The following is a 20,448-nucleotide window of genomic DNA, read 5'->3' as shown; positions in this document are numbered from 1 at the left end:
GTCCTGGGATAAGACTCTGACATCACAAGCCCTTCTGGGTTTCTGGCAAAAAAAAAAAAAAAAAAAAACCAGAGTATTTGCCAAGCTCTGCGAATGAGGCAGGGCTCATTTGACAGGCTCAACCCTCAGCTGTCTGAGATTTAAGCTGCTGTGTTTCACTAGGACCCTTGGACTCTCATCCCGCACATGCTGGTTCAGAAATCAGTGCAGGACTTGAGGTGAGTTTATATGCAGATTTTAGGCTCTTTCCTTTCTAGGATTTCTCCCCTCTATTTCCAGCTGCTCAGGCATCCCTAACCACTGAACCATCTCTAACCACTGAAATCTCCACTCCGTGAAACTCACTTTCTGTCAGGTGGATACCTCATTAATATGCACCTCATCCGGCAGACAAGGGCCCCAAGTTCTGTCTGCCTTTGGTTTCCCGCTAAAGCCTACAAACAGTAGTTTCTGTTTTGTTTCATCCAGAGTCTGCCACTGTTATCAGCAGGAGAGTATACCTGACATTGTTGGAAGGCAGAAGTCACAGGCCCATAAGCATATATTAAGCAAAGAAGTGTTCCCCTCAATTGCACTCCTGCGTGTGCACACACAGTATCTAGCAGTGAGCACCCAATCTCCATGTCTGGAGGCAGGAGGTGTGCCCAGTGGGGAGATGGTGCACGTGTCAAAGCAGAGAGAAGCCCAGAGTGAGGAGGCCTGGAGGTCGTGGCCATGGACCATATCAGCAGAGAGACCTGGGGCTGGTGTCCCTACAGCCCGACTGGGAGGCATCGTAGCCCCCAAGATGGTTTACTTCAGCACAACAATCTGACTTTTGCAAATTTTGAGCACCTCCAGCTGGCTGGAGGGACGGGCAGCTGCAAAAGCAGGTCCCCACCTTTTAGGTCAAGATGTTACCTGGTCGGCACCTGTACAGGTGCCAGGACTCCCTGGAAAGTAAAGTGCTAGTAACAATGCTGAGTGAGCGGTGGGTCGGTCCCCACCTGGTTCATCGCCTTGTTAGCAGATCCTGCTGCAGGTTTGTATTTTAGGAACTAATTAAGCCTTGGTGACCGATTTAACCTCCAAATGAATGCCTTCCAGGGCTGAGCTGGCAGCCGAGTTCCTATTAGGCACCATCATCAGGAAATCTCCAAATCCAGGAACGACCCCCAAAGGGCAGGAGCAGACCTTGGGCGGGCTGGCAAGTGGGCAAGTAGCCACAGAATACAGGGTGGGGAGGGCACAGATTCCCAGTGGCTTCCCGATACAAGCAATCAGGGATAGACACAGTGAGGGGCTCTGAGGACAAAGGCGGTGTGGTTGTTCCTCTGATGTGAACCCCAGGCCGTCACCATGGCCTCCAGTTGCTGAAATGCCCACCCACCACTGGGCCTCTTACACACATTTCTTTCTCTCTACATACAGCCCAGTGAGGTGGGTGCATTCACACTCACCTTACAGACTTGAAGGCTGAGAGTCAGAGAGATCCCAGAGCTCGCTCCCCTAGGCCTGTCACTCCAGGGCAGTGCTGGCCTCACCATCATGTCACCTCAGCATCACAGCCAGCCAGAGGTCCAGAGGTGCCCCAACCCATGGGCAGAGGGCAGGTGGCTCACCTGGGAGCCCAGCACATGGCCCGGGGAGGGGGAGCGCAAGGGATGCTGAATGAACAGGCTGACACATCTGTCTGTGAGCCCCTGCCTCTCTGGACCATGGTTTCCCTATATGTGAAGTAGGGATCCAAGTAGAAAGCCCTTGAATGCTTCTGCTGGTGAAAAATCCTTGGACCTAGTCCAATCTGAGGACCATCCTTCTCTGAGAGGAGCAAAGGGTCCCCAGGGCTGACTGTCAGGTCTCAGGGGCACTGACATCCCCTGCCATACATGGTCTCTCCCTCCATGCTTCCTGCAGACAAGAGGCCCAGGAGGGCAACCCCTCCTGTGGCTGGATGGCCCACCAGGGCTCCTGGACCCTCAGCCATTAGGGCCGTCTCCTCAGGCAGAGGGGACGGAGCTAAGGATGGGAAGCTACCCAGGCAGGCGAGGGCAGGGCCACAGGGTCTCCCCAGGGTCTCCCCCGGCCCCCCAGACACTGGAGCACTTCTGAGACTCAGGTCAGCCCAGTCCAGGCAGAGGGACTAGCGCGTGTTTCACTGGGGCCTCGCAAACTCCCTGGCTCACTCTGCTCTTGCTCGGGGATGCAGAAAAGACATGGGATCTAGGAATTAAACATGAAATGACCGCAACAGCCAGCAACACGGCAGGTAACGTCCACCTCTCTCCTCCGCAGCACAGTGGGCACCAACTCCTTCCCTTGTGAGGCTTGGGAGCACCGTGGGGCACAGAGCAGATCAGGGACTTGCCTGTGGTCACTCACCAGCCAGAGCAGGGCTGGCTCGGGAGCCACGGGGTCTGCCCTTGTGCCATCACCGACCAGTGCTGATGCCACACCCCGGGCCCTGCAAGAAGTGCTGGGGACTCCAGCCCTGCCCCTTGGTGCCTGCCTGGCCCCCTCTCCTCCCTCTTCCTGCGGACGCGGGGTCTGTGTGGCCCAGGGCGGTCTGTGTCACCTCCCCCCTTCCTCCTCGGTAGTGTCCAGCCCATGCATGGTGCAGCTTCTTGCACACCTTTCCATGCCTCATCCTGACCAAGCCATGTGGGGTGAGGCCTCGGGTACTGTCACGGTCCGAGCCTGCGCCATCACCAACCATTCGTCACCCCCAGAGGTGATGGCCACCCACTCTCATGAGGGGCCTTGTGCGTTTCCCGTGTCCTCCCTGGCACGGCACTGTCCCTGCACCATGCCACATGGTCTGCACATCTCCCCCATGACGCAGGAGCCCCTGGGGGACAGGGGGACCCCATTTGGCTCTCTGCCCTCTGCTCTGCAGCCCACTAGCACGGACACCACAGGTGGACAAGCAGTGATGCGCATGTCACTCTGGGTGACTCATACGCACGGCCCTGGCCCATCTCCGACAGCAACGTATATCCAGAAAAAACTTGGAACTCTCTCTCTCTCTTGTTCCTTTTTAACAACATTGGAAGACAGTCTTGCCCTCACTTGAGTTGGGGCCAAAACACAAGCTGGAAAGAGAAAGCCATTCTAGGGGCAAAAGCATAGTCCTGCATGGGGGCAGCCTGTGCTGTCCACTAGACCTTTCAGGGACACCGTGAGTGAGCCCGAGGTGGCCAAAATACAAGCCACGGAGCCCCGAGGTCACACTGGTTACCACAAGGGCCCTACAACCTGTCAGGCATGGGTTAGTCTGTGCCAAGGTTTGGATGTGCAACCTCGGACAGGCTGCACGACCTCTCTGGGCCTGTTAGTGAGGCTCCTGTGGTGCCCTTTGCACATGGCCCTTTCAGGGGCCTCTTCAGGGGGAGAGAAGAGGGCAGGGAGGGAGAGGGTCTGCGGCCCTGCCCCAGCAAGCACCTGCCTGCAGCCAGTGCGAGCCCAGGGCACCTCTGACACTCTGCTGAGCACAGTCCAAGATTCAAAGGCACACAGGCCTCTGTTCCATAGAACCTGTAGAACCTGGCTCCTCTAGGGGCTAAGGGCTCATTTCACACTCATGGAAGAAGTGCGTCCTGTCTGAAAGTGAAGGAGAGCTGCTGTGAGACTCACGGGGAGAGCAAGCAGGGCCCCGCTGCCCAGCTGACCCCAGAGGCCCCGGGTCCCTCCTCACGGCCCTCGCCCGAGGCTTTTCCTTCGCACCCTGGCCTGGGAACCATCCCTAGCCAGGATCGGGGCACTAGACAAGATGGGATGAGGGCCCATGGCTAATTAGCAGCAGGTCCAGGAGTCATGTTTTCGAGAAAGGTGGCGCCACAGGGAATGATTTCCAAATGCACACCAGCAGGGCGCTTCTCCCCTCAATGGGACATCTTCAGAGGAGTCCCTGGCCTGGGGCATGTGCGCACAAGTGAGGTCACCAGGTGAAGGGTCAGAGTACTCTGAGTCAGACTTACACCCAAAACCCCAGGACCAGATCTGGGAGCGGGGTCCTGTTTGTCTGCATCTGGGATGGTGAGAGGTGGCGAGACCCCCAGTGTCAAAAGGGAACAGTCACCATGCATGGAATCACACAGTCCCTCTGTGTCCCTCTGACCGAGCAATTTACACAAAGGCTGAGGAGAAGCCACAGAGGTGGGTGGAGGGGCAGGTGTAGCTCTGGAAGCTTCCGGCCCACCAGCGCAACCCCCCTCTGCTGTGCAGGCTCAGAGGGGCTGGCCAGGCTGGCAAACTGTCCCTGATGTCATATATGACTCAGAGGGTCAGCTCTTGCATCTGCACAGATGGGTGTGGTTGGCACAGGTGCTCGGGACCTCCGACCCTGTGTGCTTCCTCCTCCAGGACTGGGAGACGGCGGGTTTCTGCTGTGTGAGCCCCTGTCGGTGCTGTTTGTTACAGCAGCCGGGGCAGGCACACACGACCTCCACAAATCCTCATGGGGCCTGTGAGTCCATGCTTCTGGCGCAGAACTTCCCCAGCCACCCTGGTGGGTGCCTACGGACTTTACAAATTTCCCAGGCGCTGCACTCGAGTCTACAGGCTCTCCCTCCTCCTTGGATGAATGGCTGGTCTACCGTCATCATGCCCACAACTGGGAGAACCCTCCCTCAAAGACCCCTGAGCCTTCTCGGGGAGGGGCAGTGATGCAATGCACCTGAAGTCAGCCCAGGGAGCAGCACCGAGCCAGCAGCACCCACTACTGACCCTAACTCATGTCTCTGCACAGAGAGAATCTTCTAGCACCTTGGTCCCAATCACTGGAGGTGCCTGCATGGCACTGATTCAACTCATGAATACTCAGTTTAAAAAAACCCAGCCATGTCCTATTTCCTAACTGGGTCAGCAGAGCACTCCCTTGAATAAAAGTTGAGCTGTTTGGAGTTACCACCACGCTGCTCAGTTCATCCTGGAGACGGTCACACGGTTTTCCATCTGGGCAAGAAAAGTGGCTTTTCCTGAACACTCAGCCAAGCCCCCGCAGCCGACCTTCCCAACAGGGAGACCGTTTCAGGGGGCCACACACACGTCCCCACCTGGGCCCACAGTCCCAAGTCACAGGGATCGGGACACCCTCGGGAATCGGCACCAGGCTTGTGCCCTTGCACTGTGCTTTTCCAGGCGTTTACACCACTGTCCCAGCTTTCTGAGCGCTCCTGCTCCGTGTTGGGGCGCTGGCAGAGCCAGCGTGCAGTTTGCGGGCACACGTTTCATAAGTCACGTGTCATAAGTCGCCGCCGCCAACATCTTTGCACACGTGGTGCCTTTCTTCTCGCTGATCGCTCCCTCGGCCTCTACTCCCGGGACCTGCCAGGTGGGAAGTTCTGAACATTTTTGGGGCTCATTTTAGAAATTGCTTTCCCCGAAGAGTTCTACCCATTTCTACGACCCGGCGATTGCAACCGAATTTTTTTCTTAAGAGAAAAAAATCCTATTCTGGAGTGAGAAACAAAGACAATGTGTTTCAACCAGGGAAAAATACGTGCAGAATAGCGAGGATATCTGCTTGTGCACCGAATGGATTATTCAGGGGGATAGAATTCCACTTAAGACCCATCAAAACCAGAATGGCTCCTTGCAGAGGCAGCGAGCATACGGCAGCAACATCAGCCCCTTCCAGGCCTCCAAGCCGGTAGGGGATCGTTCTCGTGTCCCGCTGCGGGAGCCTCGGAGCGAGGCCACAGGCCACAGGCAGGTTTATCATCCCCAGGCACCAAGGTGGGACTGTGGGGGGGGGAACCCATGAAACGTGATCCCCATGAGAAACGGGATGAATGTGACAGAGAGAGAAGGGCTCATTTCCATGAAATGAGGAATCGGACTAGGGCCTCAGTGAATAGGCACCTGCTATAATGACAGAGAGACAACACACGTCCCACTGGTTTGCAGTTGAAGGTGGACACCGTGCGAGGTGAGACAAACCTGCCAGAGTTTGTCTCAGGCTCCTTGCAGTCAGACAGCAGGCAGCGCGCAGTAGGGCAGGAAAGGGGACATGTGGATGGTCCTCGTCTCCTTGGGAAAGTGTGTGGCCAAAGGCAGCCCCAGTGAGTCAGGAGGCTCATCTGTGGTGACAGCGAGATGACCGCTGGCCAGCACTGACCGGCTGGGGAGGAGGCCCGTGCCCTGCCTCAGCAAGCCTGCAAGAGTGGTGGTGAGTCTGACCACCGCACGGCCCAACAAGGCATAGAACCCCCATCCCACGAGACCACGGAGGGGACTTCAGCTCAGAGAGATTCAGTAACCCACCCAAGGGCACACAGCTCGGATGCAGGCCAAGGCCCCGGAGTCTGTGTTCTAATTTAAACCAGCACTCTGCTGTCCCTGGAGGACCTGCCTCCAGTTGGTGCCACGAGGACTGAACAGGGTAATCCAAACGTGGAGCAGGCTTTGGCACATGGGACATGCTCAGTGTGCACGATGTCATTTGGGGATTTATCTGTGTTCACACAAGAACACCCTGCCATCCGGCCAGCTCTCCCTTCTCTGCTCTGACAAGAGAGGACAAGATAGCTGTACCCTTCATTTCCTAGATGAGGGGTGCAGGTCCATGCAGGGGGAAGGGCCCCCACCAGCGCAGGGTCCAGGAAGGGTCTTAGGGAGACTGAGGCACAGGCTTTTGCCCTGCCAAGTCGGGGCACCCTATGGGAGGCCGTCCCTCCTGCTGACTTGGTGGCAATGTGCACACCTGTGTTGGCACCATTCTGATGATGACGGGGTTCCCCAAATGCAGCATTATCATTTGGGGCAAGAAAGCAATGCCAAGAAGTATAGCGAGTGCCCAGCCCAGAAGCTGCTGTCAGTGTTAAAAATGGGGAGGGGGGAGGGCATGCTTGGCTTCCAGATCATTTACCATGGGGAGGGGATCACCCCCTGCCCCAACAAAGTGCCTTGGAAAGAGGAACTGCCCCAGAGCCTGCTCAGGCGTCTCTGAGCACTTAGCATCAGCCCCCAGCAGGCGTCGGTCTGGCCCCCAAGCCCCGAGTCCCAGTTCATCCGTTGCAGCCACAGGTTCATAGATGGAGCCTCGAGGCCACAGAAACACATCGCAGCCTTCAGAGGGATGGACTGACTTGGCTCTGCCTGTGGGGGAGCCCCCACCCCCAAACCCCGAGAGCCACGCCAGGGCCCACCAGGAGGGGTAAGGGAAGTGGGACTTGGGGGCTGTGCCCAAGGGCACCTGGGGACCCCAGGGCAGTGAGGCTGAGCAGCCTAGGGGACCCAGCCAGCGTGGGGTATATGTTCTCTGCAGGGAGCTGGGAGGCCTGCACGCATGGGGTGGGGGCAGCTATTCGTCCACTGTCAGCTGTTGGGAAGGGCGTGAGGCCCCCTGCTCTTCGCCTTACAGCCCACGGACCAGAAGGAGGGTGCCTCTCCCAGGACGCAGTTCCTTCCCGAGGCTCAAGCTACAGCAGTATTATTCCTACTTCCCAAAAAAGAAGCCAGAACCCTGGATTTCTACATGAAATCTCCTGATTTTAAATGCCGACTAGTTGCTATTTTATCAAAATGTGTCTTACAGGATGGGTGAGAGCATCTGCCCGTGAGCCGCCTGGATTTGAGGGCTGGGGGTGGGAAAGAGCGGCTCCTTCTCTGAGCACCCCTGCAGGGGAGAGTGGGCACCGGCCACCCACCCCGGCCCCCGCCAGGCCCAGCAGTCCTCTGGCGGCCCTGGGCTCACTCAGTGTGGCTTTCCCAAACTGTTCCATGGGACCCTGGAGGCAGATGGGAGTACAGTCGAGTTTGGGAAACCTCAGATCATACACAGTTAGGGGGCTCCTTTATTGCAGGATGTACCAGGGCCACTAATGTTCTAAAGTGCATCCTGAGGGCCCAAGAAGGGAATAAAGCATGTAGCATTTCCAATAGGATTGGCCCCCAGAGCAACCACGGAACCCACTAGAACCTAGCACCTGTGTGTGCCCAGCGTCCAAAGGCTGAGGGAAGCAATGCGGGCATGCATGCCATTGTGACGGTACCTCGGGTCGGAGCCCGTGTTCAGAATCAGCTCCAGTCTGGTGCCCCCAGTGGGAGCCTGACCCCAGCATGGTTCGGGCTGCCAGGGATGCACACTGTGACTCTGGGAGAGCAGCCAGGTGCAGCGACCCAGGGCACACAGACACTCAGGCCCTCCGACCCGTAGACCCGGTGCAGGGCTCAGTGTGTGTGTGGGGGGGTTAATGCCACGTCTTGAGGGCCTGAGCTGCATGCACAGGGCGGCTGCGGCAGGTGGTGGTGCCCAGAGCCCACTGGCACCCCTCTGGAGCCGTCTGCACAGGCCTGTGAGGTCATTCCCCATCCCGCCCCCAGGGCCAGAGCTGGAGGCAGGCCCTCCAGGGAGGGAAGGGGCTGGGCTGGGTGAACTGCAGCGTCCGTGGGAGATGACCCTGGGTGAGCAGCAGCCCCTGGGCTCAGGATCGTCCTCTGTCCAGTGAGACCCACACCCACCGCACGAGGCTGCAGCGCTGACACAGCTGTCAGCTATCCCAGGCTGTTCCACGAGCATCTGGCGGAGAAGGAGACTCAGCGAACAACACACGGGCAGAGATGTCACGTCACACTCACCCTGACACTTATCAAGTCTTCCTGCCTAGTGATGGGGTAAATGTTCCCCTATATCATCTTCTTTTTTAAAGAACTATTTTTAATTATAGTAAAATACACATAACATAAAATTTGCTGTTTTAGCTCTAAGTACAGCTCAGGGGCATTACATACATTCACACTGTTGTGCAGCCATTCCCACCATCCGTCTCCAGAACAGTCCACTCTCTGTCCCCAGGAGACACTGCCCCCATCCCTCCCCCGGCCTTGTGACCACCATCCACTCTCTGTCCCCAGGAGACATGGACCCCGTCCCTCCCCTGGCCCTGTGACCACTGTCCACTCTCTGTCCCCAGGAGACACTGATCCTAGCCCTGTGACCACCGTCCAGTCTGTCCCCAGGAGACACTGACCCTATCCCTCCCCCAGCCCTGTGACCATCATCCACTCTGTCCCCAAGAGACACTGACCCTGTCCCTCCCCCGGTCCTGTAACCACTGTCCATTCTTTGTGCCCAGGAGACACTGACCCTATCCCTCCCCCCACCCTGTGACCACCGTCTGCTCACTGCCCCCAGGAGACACTGATCCTGGCCCTGTGATCACCGTCCACTCTCTGTCTCCAGGAGACACTGATCCCATCCATCCCCCAGCCCTGTGACCACTGTCCACTCTGTCCCCAGGAAATATTGACCCTGTCCCTCCTCAGCCCCGGTACCCACCACCCTACTCCCTTGTCTCCATGAATCTGACGACTTCAAGGACCTCATGAGTAGAATCATATGGTCTCTGTCTTTAGTGTTTGCATTGTTCACTCAGCACCATGTCCCTAACCCCGCGCATGCTGTAGCAGGTGTCAGAATGTCCTCCCTTATCTCTTGGAGTACTCAGGACAGCATCAGGAGATTGACACTCAGATGGCCAGACAGACTCAGAGAAGTCAAGCAAGGCACCGAAGGTCACACACCTCCACCTGGACTTGGCCCTAGAGAGGTCTGCTTCCAAAGCCCCCAGCCCAGCATGCTGCAGCCCCAGGGACCAAGGAGGAGAAGGCAGGAGGTGAGGGTAGTGGTTGAGGTCCTTTCTGGATCAGTGATCTCTGAGTTTCTGGGGTGACCACGGCAGAAGACCACACACTGGGCCTCTCTAAACAGCAGAGATGCATTCTCCCACAGGGTGGAGGCCAGAAGGGCCTCGGCATTGGCAGGACTGTGCTCTCTCCAGGGCCTGAGTGTCCCTGGGCTGTGGCGGGTCCCTCTAGTGTCTGCCCTGCCTGCCCTCCTAGTATCTGTGGGTCTCTCTGCCTGCAGCTCCCACCCCCCATTTCCATGCAGACACCAGCCACTGGACTTAGAGCCCATCCTAATCCAGTATGACCTAATTTTAACTGAACTAATTAAATCTGCAAAGTCCTTATTTCCAAATAAGGTCATGTTTGGAGGTTCTGGATGGACGTGAATTTGGGGGGTGGGTAGGTGGGTGGGGACATTATTCAACCCAGAGATATCTCCCAGGAGGCAGACATCTCAACGTTAACAGCAGTTACCTCAGGGGGATTGGGGGGATGGGGTCTGGGCAATTTTCATACACGTGCACATTTCTCAGTTGCTTTTGTATAATTTCTGTGAAGATCAATTATTACCTCTCTGTTAAGAAAAATCAAATAAACAATAAATGAATAATATATTCTTGATAGAAAGCAAAATTATATAAAGTCCCAAAGGCCCTTCTGACCACCGTCAAGAATGTTGACATAAACCCCAGTGAGTCTACCTGGGAGAAGGTGACCAGCCGTGGTTTGAGAATGCTTGATGTCTTTTTACCGTGGCCACCACGGCTACCCAGATCACCCTACCTTGGCAAGCATAAAATAAGATCAATACAGAGGACTGTGGTGGCTCTCAGGGGCCCAAATCCAGCCTTACACCCCAAGTGTGCACACTTCTGGCTGGAGGAAGGGAGGGAGAGAGGCACAGACTCCAAGGTCACGGTTCGGGCATGGGTGAGGCAGGGCCCCTGCTGGGAAAGGAGCTGTGCAAGTGCACTGGACGGATCGACTCACACCCCAGATGGTTAAGCCACAGGCTGGTAACCACAGAAAGGTCAGGCTGAGACAGCTCTCATGCTCCCGAGTAGGGAGCCCAGGGGAACCCCCTCGGCCGAGAGCAGCCACGCAGGCAGCAAAACTGCCTCATGGGGGGCCCATTTTGGAAGGGGCCAGCAGCTCAGGCCACTCAGTTTTGGTTTTGTAGAACCGAGTCCTAGATGTTCTAATTATCTGGGCCTGGGCCTGACATACCAGAAATCTGGGTGTTCTTGGTGACCCGTTACAGAGAAAGAATGGCCATCTGGTTGGACACCAGCAGGCATCCCTGTGGCCCCGGCCGTCTGCACAGCAGACTTGACCGCTTGCCACCAACTCCAGCATGAGGGATAATTAAAAGCTGCTTGCCCTGCTCAGTCCTCCTCCCTGATCCAAACTGGGTGCACCTGGACAGCTCACAGGAAACAGGCAGGCAGTGGGAGCCCATGGGACCAGGCCTCAGTGTTTGAGCAGGGGCACCAGGTCTCTGGATGCTGCAGGTGTGGGAGCTGGGACAACTAAGGGGTTCTGAGTAAGTCCCCCATGGCTGCAGCCTAACCTGGTCACAGAGGATTGCAGGGCCCTCCCCTCTGGCCCCTGTGTCCCTTGCTCAGCTCTTATCCTCTCCATAATCTGAACCACCTCTGGACACCTCTTCCTTTAGCCAGCCTCTCCTCCTCTCATCCAACCAAGGTCAGACAGATTCCCTGGAAACCAAGGCTCCCAAGAGGGCATCTGTTGGAAATCTTCTGTGACTCCCTCTGCCTGGAGGGACTCCAAGGCCCTGCAAGCCTGGCCCTGCCCACCTGCCAACTGTGCCACCCCCATGCCCAGCAGTCCTATCCTGTCCCCAGACCAGCCAGGACCAACAGACCCACCACCCAGGGCCTGCCCCTGACTCCTCCAGCTGCAGACAATCCCAGACTCCCGTGAGTGATGATGGCAAGAGAATGGTACTATGCACTTAGCACTGTGGTGGGTCAGATGCATTTCTAATTACCAGGCTTGTACTGACACTCATGAGGACCTATGAGATTGAGGATGTACCTTACCACTCCACGAGGCAGTCCAGGTAGATGGTACCTAACTATGTCCCCACAGGCCCTCCCTCTATGTACACAGGCTCAGCGGGCTTTTTGGTCGGCAGCCCTGAGAGGCCCAGGATGGGACTGCATTGGGTGCATCCTTGTGGCTCTGGCAGTGGGCACAGTGCCTGGCCCTCAGAACACACAGCCTGTGGAACTGACCAATAAAACCCAAGTGCCCTCATCCTGTGGGCTTCTCTTTCTGTCTTTCATGTCCACACTGATTTACTGGCGCAATGAACAGAACATTCTGATCACCAGGAATATTTCAGTCATTAAAATGTTCTGGGAAATCATCTACTTGACATCTCATCTGTGGATCAAATCAAAGACTGGCCAGAAGATGTGAGAGGGCTCAGCTTATGCAGAAAGCAGCGACTGTGGTTAAGGAGCTGTCGTCCCTGACCAGCCAGAGAACCCAGGAGCTTATCATCTTACTCCCTTGAGCATGGACACAGTGGTAACGAAAGGAAGAGTGAAGGAATCTCCAGGTTCAAATCCTCAGCCCTCAATTTCATAGGAGACAGTAGGGGAAGAATAATAGCAGGAAGTCTTCCTTCTGTGTACATGGCACATCCTCAGCATTGAGCACAGAGCCTGGCATGTGGTAAGCCTGCAATGAGTATGGAACGAATGCGTGGGTAGATGGATGTGTGGATGAGAGGAAAAATGAAGGAAAGAAGGAAAGGAAGATTGGGGGGATGAATGGATGGAAGGATGGATGGGTAGATGATACCTGGATGACGGATGGATGGATGGATGGATGGACGGATGAAAAGACAAATGGATGATGGATGAGTCGATAGATGGATGGATAGACAGGTAAACAGGTGTGTGGGTAGATGGATAGATGGATTATGGATAGATGATAGATGGATCGATGATGGACAGGTGAATGGATAAGTGATGGATGGATGGATAGATGGATGAGTGGATGAATTATAGATAGATATATGATTGGCCAGCTGGTTGGCTGGATAATGGATAAATGGATAAATGGATGATGGATGGATGGTAGATGGGTGGTATGAATGGTATGAATGGATGGGTGGTATGAATGGATGGGTGGTTGGGTAGATGGATGGATAATGGATGGATGACTGGTAGATAGATGGATGGGTAGATGAGTGAGTGGGCCAAAAATGGGTGGGTGTGTATATGAGAGGATAGAGGGATGAAATGGATAGACGGATGGGCAGGTGGATAGACGAGTACTTGAAAATGGCAGTGTTATTTATGTCAGGCTCTATGTTAATTTCTTTAAGAGAGGCTGCCAATAGGTGGCCTGAGGCCAAATCAAACAGCATTTTTTAATTAGTCACCAACATATACAAGTTTAAATATTTCATATACAAAGCCTGTACCTTTAGCCACACTTGCACAACTAGAGAACATGATGGCACCCTGCCCACATTCGTGCATGGCAAGTGCCAGCTACAGCTGAGCCCAGTTACCCTCCAAAAAGAGTGAGCTCTCCAGGTCCTCATGGCTCCCCTGAAATTTGTAGGGTGGAAGGAAGTATTCCTTTTTTCCATGTCTCTCTCAAAAGAGTAAAGATATAGAGTAGGTGTGTTTTAAAAGACAATACCACCCTCTGTGTGGCTGGCTTCACCCATATCCCTGCCTCTGCAGGGTGTGTCCGTGACCTTTCTTGATGTTTTATTTCTTTTAAAGCAATCTTACAAGGAGGTATCTGATTCCCATGCAGTTATATCGCAGAGCTTCAAAGAGTTTACAAAATCCCACCCGATAAGCCATGGGGGCACTGGGATCCAAACACTTACAACGTGTCTCTCTGTGCGCAGAGCCCCTGGCCCCAGCATTACTGGGACTTCCAGACACCCCCTGCTTCACTAGTGGTTGACTCATCACTCCTGTGACCCCCTCTGGCATCCCCAGCACACCAGTCCATGCCTTGGAGCCCGTGCTCGGTGCTCAGACTCCCAAGGAGCAGGACAGGGAGATAGGTGAGTCCCAGAGGCGTGGGACCTGCTGGAGGAACCCTAAGAGCCCAGGGCACACAATGGCCTCAGCACATGGCAGGAGTGAGGAATCTGAATCCTCGTGCTTCCCCAAAAAGATGCCAGGACATAGTTTCACAGCATGCTCAGAGGTCCTGTTACAATTCTGCTAAAGGTGGGGCAAGGGGTGCACCAGCAGGTGTCAGTGACTCGGCACTTCCATGGACCAGGCACCGTGTAACACGCATCAATCAGCTCATAGAGCCACCCAGGGAGCCCTGTCTGACCCAACCCACCTGCTGCGGGGCTTCACTGCGGGCCCCAGCGGCCCCATCTTGGAATCTCTGCTCTGCAGCTTGAGTTCTCAGGGCTCGTGGCAAGTCGCAAGGCACCATGCGGAGACGGAATTATTCAAATCATAGCACACCCGTGACCTGTGCTTCTCAGCTTTCCTCCCAGCCCAAATGTGCTGGGAGCTAAAATTAGGGTAAGGCTTGTACCCAGGCTGTGCTCTGTCAAGAAAGAGTGGAGTTCTGCTCAGAAGCCACCCCAGAGCATCTGCTTCCCATCCTCTGCTCATAATGCATTTTAAATGGAACCATCAAAATTCACTGCCACATTCATGTAAAATAACGGCAGCAATGGCCACTACATTTGCATATGCTGTATAGTTGGGCTGCTTCTTCATTTAGTCCTTAACACAACCACGTCTGGTAGGCAGGGCAGCCAATATTGGACCTAAAACCATACACGTGACCATGGCTTTCCTCAGTGATCACTGGCCACCCAGCTGGTCTAGCCTGAAACCCAGGCATCACCCTGCATGCCCCATTCCAAACAGCAAGGTGGATTCCCAGCCAGGCTATGGCTCTCCATCTCCATGCTCACTGCTGTGTCTTTCTGGGCACTTCCCTGTGCTTCCATGCTTCCCTCATCTTCATAAAGGCAACTGTCCACACAGCAGTGAATGAGCTCTTCTTATAAATACAAATCACAGTGGCTCCTACTAAAACCCATCAAAGGTTTTTTAACCATGTTCAGAACAAAATCCAGACTGCTGATTTTGGATCATGAGGCCCTGGGGACCCAGCTCCTGTGTTCAGCATAACATTCCCACCACTTCCTTGGGACTATGCACTCATCCTGCTCACACTACCATCTAGGGAGCCCAGGATATTCCAAACAAGCTTTGCCCCACCACAGGGTGTTGGCAGACCTTCTTTTCAGTAATAAGCCACCTGCACACCTCTGCACAACTGAGCCTTCCATCACACACATTTAAGCCCAAATGCCACTCTCAATAAAGCTTTCCTTGAGAATTCTTTTTTTACTGGGGGGCAATCCATCTCCCCCTGTGATTTCAGTTGTCCTTTCCCCCACTGTAGCATCAATGCCAAGCAACAGGGTCAGGAAAATCTTAGTATATACTCCTGTGGATGGATGGATGGATAGATGGATGGATGGATGGAAGAAAGGATGAGTCAATGGATGAGTAGAGGATGGGAAATGCATTGGTGGATGGATGGATTGATACGTGGAGGATAGAAAAATGGATGAAGATGGATAAGAGGGTAGGTGGTTGAGTGGATAAATGGATGGATGGATGAAGGGATGAATGAGTAAATGGGTGGATGGATAAGAAGGTAGATGATTGAGTGGATGGATGTGTGAATGGATGGATGGATATGCAGGTGGGTGGATAAGAGGGTGGGTGCATTAGTGAATGGATGGATGGGTGAATGGAGCAGTAGATGGATAGATACCATTATCCCCAACACAAAGTTAAGCTAAAAATAGAAAATTGACATGAAATCATATATTACAGTTTTAGGAGGACATACAAGGTCCTCAGCATATAGACAAGATCGTGAGTGTATAACTCTGTTCCGTGACAAGGAACAAGCATATGTGGTATGTGGTGTGTGCGAGTGTATGCACACATGTGAGGGGGGAGGTGCTTCGCCGGGTGCTTTAACTGTTCTCACTTTTCATAGCTCATTCGTCTCCTTCCTGTCATCATAACTTTGGGTAGAAGAAGCTGTGCTCTAACCCAACTTTTCAACCCAGTTGAAATATCAACAGCACGTCCTTCCTCCTCTCCCTCTCCATCCCTTCTATCCATTCATCCCTTCTATATAACCATCCATCCATCCACCCCTTCTTCACCCACCCATGCTTCACTCCATCCCCCAATCAACCCAGCCACCCACCTACCCATCCAACTTTTCCTTCATGCATCCAACAGATGGTGAATGAGCACCTGGTTTGTGTCAAGCACCGTTAGGCACTTGGGATAAAGCCTCAAACAACACAGCCTTCGAGGAGCTTGTATTCAAGTCGGGGATGGGGAGTGAAAGCCAATGAAGAAAAAAGGTCTGTGAATCCTACTATAAACTCCTTTTTCTTCAGGAGCCCAAAGTGTGGCTCAGGTGATGCTCTCTCCCCCAAGTCCCAGGGTGATGACACATCATGGTTCCTTCAACCTGCTGGCTGCACATGGGAGGGAAGTGCTGGCCCCCGAGGTCCACAGCACGGAGGGGAAGGCGCTGATGTGCTAAGTCCACAAGCACCGCAAGGCTAAGGTGGTGAATACCGCCAGGCATTCGAATCAGGCCCAGGTTAATAAATCCTGCCGCTCACCCTTTTAACGTTCCAGCCCTGCTGTGGGAATGTCGCGTTTAACAGCAGCTCTGCTGGCGGCCTTTGTTTCCACCCAAAAATAAATAGGTACCAAACCAACTAATGGTTTTCCTCCTCCAACTGGCCTTTCAAAATGGGTTGTGAAGGACTAATGCTTTAAGAATATCTGAACACGAGATCTCAATGGCTCTGATGCCTCAAAAGCGTGCTAAGATGGAAATTTCTGTTTTCCTGCACCACGTACCACGTTGAAAACAGGCTCCGGAGCTGGAGGTGGTACAGTCGTGCCTTCTAAGGAAACACTCCCAGCCCAACCTGCCCCTGAACTCACGTCCAAACATCTGAGGATTTCAACCAACATTCTCATCAATGGTCTTATTGGATGGAAAGCAGGCTTTTGAGATGACGACTGGTGTATAAGGAGCCTGGGCAGATGCCTGTTCTGGGAGCATCTGTACTGAGGCGCTGTTTCTATATTGTCAGCTCAACTCCAGAGCTTGGGGGCAGGGGTGTCAGTCGTGGATGCCTACACGTGGGTGCAAAGGCAGCAGCCACCATTGGAGCCGCACCCCATGGTGACCCAGTAGGTGGAGACCCGAAGCAAAAAGGTCTGTGAGTGGCAACACAGGTGCAGTCAGCTGAGGGCCTACTGTGTGCTGGGCACGGGATTCCTGGCAGGGAACAAGCCGGATGTAGTCCCTGTCCTTATCTTAGAATCAGATAATAAAATAAGCACGTGTAATAGATCATTACATGAATGATCTAATCTGGAGGAGAATCCTGATCAACAGGCAGCCGTGGCCACAAAGAACTGGCCAGAGTCCAGTTTGGATGAAGGGACATGGGTAGAGCTGAAATTCAGAGAGCAGCTTGGGGAGAGCAGGAGATGAAGTGGGGTGCTGGGTGGAGCCTCTCATGCAGGGTCTCATAGGCCAGGAGTCTGGCCTCGATGCTAACCCCACTGTGGGGCCAGGATATGTTCCAGGCATGAATAGGATAGGTAATAGGGGCAATAGGATTGATATTTGGGGTCTTTTGAAAGACCCGCTTCCATCTAGCTGCTGGGGTAGAAACGGAATTGTAGATGGAAGAAGCAGAAGCAAAGACGCCCACTGGGAGGCTACTGTACTAGTCCATGAACACGATGATGGAATGTGAGCCTGAGTGGAGACAGTGGAAATGGAGAGAAGTGGGGTAGAGATATCAGTTGGATTTTGGAAACTAGAGATTGGACATGACTGGCTGATGGCTTGGAAATGGGGTATCAGAATAGGAACAATTGCAGTTGACACTTGGTGTTTCTGGTTGGGACCCTGGGTAGATCATGGAAAAGGATAGAAATCCTGTGCTTGGGAAGTTGGGGGCTCTGGTATTAGACACACAGCATAAGAAGAGGCCTGTGGGACCCCCTGGGAGTGGCGGCTAGGCAGCTGGATGCAGAGGCTAGGGTCTAATGAATCAGAGGTAAGAATGTGGAGGTGAGCACACACAGCCTCACAGTCCAAGAGTAACAGGGCCAGCGGCCAGTCCCAGGTGTGGTACTCAGGTGAGAAACGGGAACATGGAACCGACTCTGCTGAGACCCCACCTATAGGACCCCAGATGCAGCAGGAGATGAGCCACCAGCCTGTGATCATGACGGGTGAGCAGAGGCTGCTCTGCAGGACTCACAGAGGTCGGGGACACATGTACAATGGACAGAGGCACTCGAGTGGGGCTTTTTCATCCCAGAACCCTGAATGCTATCACACCCCAGTGATAAATCTGACAAGAGCACACAAGGTAGATGTGAAAGGCAACACTTTTTACCCCAAAGCAAAAAGATCTTTTGGGGACATGCAGTAGTGATGAGGCCTTGGGTCAGGAGGGGATGGCCTGTGGTCAGCCGATGCCCTTCCTGGTCACTGTCTCAGCTGGCCCAGGCCCTGACTCCGCTGATGCCACTCACCCAGGTACCCCACACACAGTGTGGCCTCAGCCTGACCAATCAAGTGCCAGGAGGTCCTGCACCAGCCATGAGCATCCTCTACCTGGTCCCCTCAGATACCAGTGAACTCCCACCCCCACCAACATACGAGCTATAAAAGCATGTACTCTTGGGGGGTTTCCTTTTCTCTGAGGCTCAGCCACCTGCTCCTAGAACCACAGCTTCCTTTTCGGGATCCCAACAAGTCTTGAGTTTGACTGAAGCTGGTGTAAACACGTGGTGGCCTCCAGACACCAGCCTGCTCCGTCTCTGGCACTTCGGGCAGGAGACACAGGGAAAAGGCACCAAACACCCCATTTTAGCTTCTCAGTACCAACCATCAGGAGTTCTGTGGATCAAACTATGCTTCCCCAAATTTAAATGTTGGAGTCCTAACCCCCAGCACCTCAGGATGTGACCTTATCTGTAAATAGGGTCCCGTAGGGAGGCTATCAAGTTAAAATGCAGTCACAAAGGCGGGCCTTAGTCCAGCATGGCTGGTGCCCTTGCAAAGAAAGGAGACCTGGACATGGACAGATATACAGACAGAATGTCATGTGAACATGAGGACAGCCGTTGTAAGCCAAGGTAAAAAGTAAGCCAAGGACCAGCCTGGAAGAGGCCCTTCCCCACCAGCCTCAGAAGGACACATGCTGCCAACACCTGCATCATGGACTTCCAGCTTTCAAGACTGATGGACACTCAGTTTCTGCTGTTTAAAGACCTCGGTCTGCGGTACTTTGCTAGGGCAGCCCTAACAACTAACATAAGGAACCACAGGGAAGAGGTGCAGCCGCCTCCCTGCAACCTCAGCGCCCCATCCTGACACCCTGGCAAGGGTAAGATTATGCCCAGACATCACACTGTCCTCGAGCTTGCATCACAGAGATGGCTGAGGGAACAGGTGCTTCCAAATGGCCCACCCCGTGGGGAGAGCAAAACCCAGCTCTGTTGCTGTGGCAACCCCGCTGGGACTCCTGCCATTTGCACAATGGAACTGGGGGTGTGGGGTGTGGACAAAGAAAATGGGGAGGAAGATGAGGAAGATAGGCGCGTTGGGGCAAAAACCAAAAAAAGCAAAAAAGAAGGTTAAATAAAAACCCGGCTTCAGATTGTCTTGTGCCCATGCATGTCTGCAGAGCTCCGTGGACAGCCGCTGTGTGCTCAGCAACGTCCACAGTGAAGTGATGGTGGCTCAGGCCCTGGTCCCTCACGTCAGATGGGCCAGCTGAGGCCCCGACGAGACAGGTGTCCTGGGCAAGGTAGCCCGGTGACCTGGAGAAATCTCAGCATAAAGCCAGCTGCTCAGGAGAGGGCCTTAGTCCCTGCAATGAACTGAGTGTGCCCCCCTGAGTTCTTAGCTTGAAGCCCCAACCCCATTATGATGGTATTCAGAGGTGGGGTTTCTGGACGCGATTAGGTTGGGAGGGTAGAGCCCTAATGAATGGGCATAGCGCCCTTATAAAGAGGCCGGCTAGCCAGCTCACTTCCCTCCCGCCACGGGAGGCACTAGAAGTGGGCTCTGGGCACGTCAGGAAGCTGGCTGGACCATGCCCACACTCTGAGCCCGGACCCCCAGCCTCCAGAGCTAGAGAAGTACATTTCTGTTATTTATGAGCCACCTCGTCCGTGGTACTTTGTCATGGCAGCCGTTAAGACAACCTTCCTTTGAGGCCCCTGGAGGGCATTCGAGAGGTCCCTGAGAGGCTGGGGAGGGCTGGGGGAGTCAGACCACAGCCCCACCAAGGGCACCCCAACAGATGGAATTTCTAACCCCAGGTCTGGCTCACGGGCACACGGAGAAACAATGATACGGGAACGATGGTGCAGAACTGGACATCTAAATTTAGCCTGACAAAGAGTCTCCCGCGTGTGAACATAGAATGTCCCTATTCTGAAGGGACACAGAGAAAGGACCACAGGCCTGCATGACTAATTTATCTGCAAGTACGTGAACTCAGGCAGTGAGTGATGAACTCAGGCACAGTTAAGTAGACTCAGGCAGCAGGTAAATGAACACAGGCGGCGGGTGAGTGAACTTGGGCAGTGGGTTAAGTGAACATAGGTAGCGGGTAAGTGAACTCGGGCAGGGAGTAATGAACTCAGCAGGTAAGTGAACTCAAGCAGCAGGTAATGTGAGCTCGGGCAGCAGCTAAATGGGCTCGGCAGCACGTAA

General features: G+C 54.2%; 1 protein-coding gene across 2 annotated transcripts in view; it reads right to left on the bottom strand.

Annotated features, from left to right (window-relative positions):
* SHANK2 (SH3 and multiple ankyrin repeat domains 2) overlaps positions 1–20,448 on the bottom strand; it is a 509,904-nt gene that overhangs the window by 292,608 nt on the left and 196,848 nt on the right. The gene's annotated exons all lie outside the window — the stretch shown is intronic.

Source organism: Canis lupus, chromosome 18 (assembly GCF_011100685.1).
Source record: "Canis lupus familiaris isolate Mischka breed German Shepherd chromosome 18, alternate assembly UU_Cfam_GSD_1.0, whole genome shotgun sequence".
Lineage (NCBI taxonomy): Eukaryota > Metazoa > Chordata > Mammalia > Carnivora > Canidae > Canis > Canis lupus.
The sequence above is the reverse complement of the archived record's forward strand: the minus strand, read 5'-3'. Positions and strand labels throughout refer to the sequence as shown.